Source organism: Pinus tabuliformis, chromosome X, assembly GCF_031772625.1.
Source record: "Pinus tabuliformis cultivar Carrire ecotype Pingquan chromosome X, CPIR1, whole genome shotgun sequence".
NCBI lineage: Eukaryota > Viridiplantae > Streptophyta > Pinopsida > Pinales > Pinaceae > Pinus > Pinus tabuliformis.
In genome coordinates this window covers 1,048,647,403-1,048,653,141 of record NC_142308.1, presented here as the reverse complement: position 1 = coordinate 1,048,653,141, position 5,739 = coordinate 1,048,647,403, and the positions used below count along the sequence as shown (strand labels likewise).

Sequence of the window (5,739 nt, the reverse complement as noted above, 5' to 3'; positions counted from 1 at the left end):
TCAACCAAGTCCATTCATGCCACCATGATTATTTCCCCTTTTCTTTTCACCCCTCTCAACCCATATTTTGGTTTCAGCAGCTGCTAGAATTTGACCTGGAGAACCCTGTGAATGTATAAATGGAGAATGAACACCAAGATGTCGATTTCTTTAGCCTTTTATTTTTCAAATGCACTACTAGTTAACTTCTTTTCATTATCTCTTCTTGCTTGAGAAGGTGTGGTAGGAGCAAAGTGAGAATTTATGACTGGATGTGTATCAGGATCATATGTCTGGGATGCAAGGTAGGTAAGAGTTGTCATTACATTTGCAACTAGGGAAAGGATTGTGGCTTTTTCCTGGACACACATTGTTGCCACAACAAGACCTTGATACAAACCCCTCATAGGATAGCGTGCTTGAAGCAATGGGTCAACCATCTATGAAAACTTCCTCTGATCCTTAAACAATGGACGTGCCTAAAATGGCCAAAATGTAAGGCACTTAATGCTTTTGACTAAGAGATACATTATAAAAATAGAGTTTCAATAACCTGAAGGGTTCTTCCAAAAGGTAATGAGAGCCAAAGAAATAGTTCTAGGCCTACACAATGTTTAAACGAATCCAATAATCTAAGTGTGTTTTAGGTCAAACAAACACAGAGAAAACAATCACTTTGTCTAATGTTAAATGAACTTCAATAAATATATGTTTTTGTTTGAAATCCTCTCGTAATTCATTTTGCATGCAACTCATGAAATAAATTAAAGGGTAAGAAGACAAACATACCCAAGCAACAACATTGTGCTCCCCTACCGACCTAGAATTATCAATGACTTTCCTACCTGTGATTAATTCTAACAAAACAACCCCAAAATTGTAGACATCTTATTTTATTGTCAATTGACCAGTCATAGCATACTTTGGTGCACAATATCCATAGGTTCCCATCACACAGGTGGAAACATGAGTATTATCTCCAACCGACCCATGGTTGGCTAATCCAAAATTAGATAACTTAGAATGAAACCCTTCATCTAGTAAGATATTAGAGAATTTCAAATCTTGATATACCATTAGTGAGTTGGCTTTGTCATGCAGGTATTATAACCCTTTAGTAGCACCAGTAGTTATTTTCATTCTAGTCTTCCAATCTAATGGCTTCTTATCAGGTGGAAGATCTGGAAAAACCAACGTATTCACATTTAATGTTGATTCCCAAAACAAAGATTGTTGCATTACACTTTATAAAAACACAATAACTATGGTATTCATGAAAATTTTGTTCACCCTCAAACTACCCAAAATAGGGTGGGTTTGGGATATTAATACCATGAAGATTATCTTCAACCTTTGTTAAACAAAGCTGTGATGCTAATGATGTGGAAGACTCACCATCATTGTGTAGACGAGATGTGTTTTCTAAATTGGCATGGTCTATTGTTGCTCCTCTGTTCCACTTCCTTGGTAATGAATCCATTTGAACTATGGAATTTGCAAAAATAGTTAAACCAAAATATATGGGGTTGCAGAAGGCATGTCCAACATTTACTTATAAAGGCATGTGCAACACTTACTTATAAATATTTATAGCATTGTGTTGTCATGAACATTACGTGAAATGATTTGTTGTTTAACATGTTATGATCTCTAGAAATAAATTGATTAATATATGAACTATAAAATGCCTGGGCCAATTGACAAGTTTGTACTGACTCCTTTCAGAGAGCAATGAACATGTTGTTTGTCTACACAATGTAATATGAAACTTAAATGTAAAAATTTACATAAGTCTATAAGTAACAGATTACAAAAGTTCAAATTTAAATTCGTCAATAGTGACTTATGTTAAACTAATGTGATATTAGTTTATGGTTGAAATTTAGTTTCTATTTATCCTTCTCTTTTTTCTATTGAGATTACTCCAATACACACTTCTTGCAAGATGGGAAATAAATTCAGTAAAGTTTGAAATTCTTAATCTTAGATTTCTTCTATTACTATGAAAACATATAAACAACATAAGCCCACGAACTATTATCTGCAGAAAATACTAACCTTTCAAAGTTTCAATTGAAAGTAGTTATTCTGGATTTCTACAACATGTATGAGGATTTGCTATTTCTAATTGTAGCATTTGCTAAGAAGTGACATTTTGCCTATAATGTTCCTTAGAAATTATCAAAGTTTGCAACAAAACTAATGCCCCTAAAAACTTGGCTTCCTTACATCTTAATTATTTTATTCTTACCATGATGGCATCAACAACTGCCAAACAAATATTGGAAAAAAAAGTAGAGATTAATTAGAATTCAATAATTATTACCACCAAATTACACCAAGCACGGGATGGATAATCTTAGAAACCCAAAACTTTGATATGTGGAAAGAAAACACTTCTATCATATTTTCTGGTATGGTCAACTTTGGAGCTTTGATTTTCTTATCAAGTTTTGAAGGTACTCAACATTCTAGACTCACCTGTTCCAAGACAGACATCATGTGTGCATGTTCGTCAGTATAGAAACCATATGATGATGTCTATAAGTTAGTCCAATGATCCAGGTGGATATTGGTGGCCACCTGCCAAATCGACTTGGACCCCCACCATTGTTTCTTTCAACTCTTCGGTTTCCTTAATTGTAGCACAGTTTACTATTTTTAGCATTTTTTCGGGTCCTGAACTTCCGGAGCCATTTTGAGGCCCTAAACGACGTTTTTTGGGAAAACTAGGAGCAACATGGGTCCATGGACCGATGTTTCTCTTCCTAAAGTTGTAGTTCTCGGATAGATCTTTCTAACGAGATACTGTGTGCGTCAAACGGAGATCGTATGCCAAAGTTACGACCCCGGGAAGTTGATGTACCAATTTACCCAAATGGGGCCCACAATTTGGTGTTTCATCTTCTAGGGTTAGGTTTTGGAATGTTAAGGGTTTTCCATTGTTTCTCAACAATAAATAGGCCTTCGAGCCTCATTGTAACATAGTTCAGAGGCATGTAGCCGCCACATCTCTTCTCAAAGATAAGCTACCATCGCCCTAGCTGGTTTATTTCCAACTTTGTTTGTAAGCATATTTTAGTGTTTTACATTAATGAAATGAAGTATTATTTCCACTGCATCTCTGTGTTTATGGTTATCTCTGTAATCTTTTGCGTTCTTGTTTAAATCCGGATCAGTGGTATCAGAGCAGTCTACTTTTTCTTTGTTTTTTTTTGCATGTCCCCAACGAGGTCGGGATATAAGGAGTTAGGACTTGAACTGTTCGAACCTTTGCAAGACCAGCCTCGCAAATCCCAAAGGCCTCCCATGGCGGATGAAAATAAAGATGAGGGAGCAGGAGATCCTATTAAAATCTTGCTCGAAGAAGCCCTCGAGCGACAAAGGAACACGATGATGGAAAACTTCGCCCAGATTCTTCAGAGGCTACCCAGGGGCAACGCATCGGCTTCCAACAACTACTCTGGAAACGCCACACCGTTTAAGGTACAAGTTAATTTTGAAATTCCCATATTTGAGGGTCAGGTAGATGCAGATGACGTCGATAAATGGTTAAATCTGCTAGAGGGTTATTTTTATGTTCATGATTTTTCTAGTCGAAAAACAATTATTTTCACTCTTCTCATAGCAGCCCCCCATGTCAAGGACTAGTGGGAAACCTACTGCAAGCAGAAGGATGAAAGTATAGGCTCACTATTTTCAGCCGCACCCACTTGGGATTCCTTCCGAGAGGCCATCAAGGGGCAATACTACCCTATCGGAAGCTATGAGGATCAATACATAAAGTGGACCACGCTACGGTAGGGAAGGGACCAAGACGTGCTGAAGTTTACCAATATTTTCCATACCCTTCACACAAAGTTGGGTATCAAGGATTCAGAGCAACATTTGATACTCAAATACTGCGGCTGCTTGCACAAGTACATCCAGGAAGAAATAGAATTCATGAACATCCCCTCGCTCGACACGACATATCGATATGCCGTCAAGGTCGAATAAAAGTTTAAACAGAAGAAGCGAGACTTTGGATTTGCGAATTTGAAGCAAGGGAAAGGTGCCCCCAAACCGCAGAATAAAGGACAAATCCAAGGCGGGGTGGCCCAAGAAAACCCGCCAAAGCTGCAAGCAAAGAACAACGCCATGAAGCCGAAAAAGGACACAGGAAAGTGGTGTGAGTTCCATAAGAGCTCCACTCACAACACAAGTGAGTTTCAGGCCAAACAGTCACTGGTGGCCGAGCTAAAGGTTTCAGAATCAAATGCATGTTCCGACTCTGAGTCAGAACCTAACAAGGGGAATGACAAAGGGAATCAGATTATCGATGTGGAGCCCAACGCCACCGTTGCCACCACGAAGATCCAAAAGGAGGAACCCGAAGATCCAGAGGAGGAGGAGTGTCTCTTCCACTCCCAGATGTGGGTAAAGGGCTCCCTGTTACAGTTCATTGTCGACAGTGGGAGCCAAAAGAACCTCATTTTGGTAGAGGTCATGAAGCATCTGGGCTTACCAACCACAACACATCCACAACCGTACACCATCGGGTGGCTTCACCAAGGACATGATCTTCGCATGAGCCGACAGTGTCGCCTTCCATACAACATCAAGCCCTTCACGAATGAGGTATTGTGTGACATTGCTCCCCTTGAAGTTTGTGATGTATTATTAGGACAACCTTACTTGTGGAAGCAACATGCTGTGTATGAATCAAGGCCCCATGTTGTTATTGTTACTTTTGGAAATAAGTTGTACAGGATACTGGAGGTAGCACCGCCTACCGCCATCTCTGTGATTACTGCAAAACAATGCAGTAAGCTCAATCTAAAACCTGGAAATTTGTTTTCCTAATGATATGCCCTCAAGGAACGAAGAAGATGGTGGCCACAACCTCCAGACAGGGCCCCTCCACACGAAAACTACAGATGGACAAGGTCGTGGAGGAGTACGAGGATATCTTCACCTCCCCCACAGGGGTTCCTCTACACTGTCAGGTCAAGCACTCCATTGATCTGACCCCAGGTGTGTCGCTGCCCAATGGACCAATCTATAGGCGCTTTTTTCTAGAGAATGATGAAATCAAGATGCAGATTTAGGAGCTGCTACAGAAAGGTCACATCCGTCCAAGTTCATCACCCTGTGGGAGCTCGATCGTGTTGGTATAGAAGAAGGATGGGACTTGGAGACTCTGTATTGACTATCGGGCGCTGAACAAGATCACTGTCCATAATAGGTACCCGATCCCATGGATTGATGACCTCTTGGACCAACTAAAGGGGGGAAAATATTTCAGCAAGATCGATTTGAAGTCAGGATATCACCAGGAACCAATCGAACCCTTCGATGTGTGGGAGATTGCCTTCAAAGCCAAGGAGGGCCTTTTCGAATGGTTGGTTATGCCTTTCAGATTGACGAATGCTCCTGCAACCTTCATGAGGCTAATGGATGACATCTTGCGGCCATTTTCCAACTCATTTGTAATGGTATACTTGGATGACATCCTGATCTTCAGCCATAGTTGGGAAGAACACCTCCACCACATGCGACAAGTTCTCTAGACACTGCGGCAACACAAGTTATGTGCCAATTTGGAGAAATGCACTTTTGGCATGACCTAGGTTCAGTATCTGGGATACATTATTAATGAACAGGGGGTACATGTCGATCCATCCAAGATCCAAGTCATTCGAGATTAGCCATCACCAAACACTCTGACAGAGCTTCGTAGCTTTCTAGGTCTTGCCAACTTCTACCGCAGGTTCATGT

General features: G+C 40.3%; 1 pseudogene; it reads right to left on the bottom strand.

Annotated features, from left to right (window-relative positions):
• Positions 1–1,459, bottom strand: LOC149143396 (serine/threonine-protein kinase PBL27 pseudogene; annotated as a pseudogene).
• Positions 1,460–5,739: the final 4,280 nt, after the last annotated feature.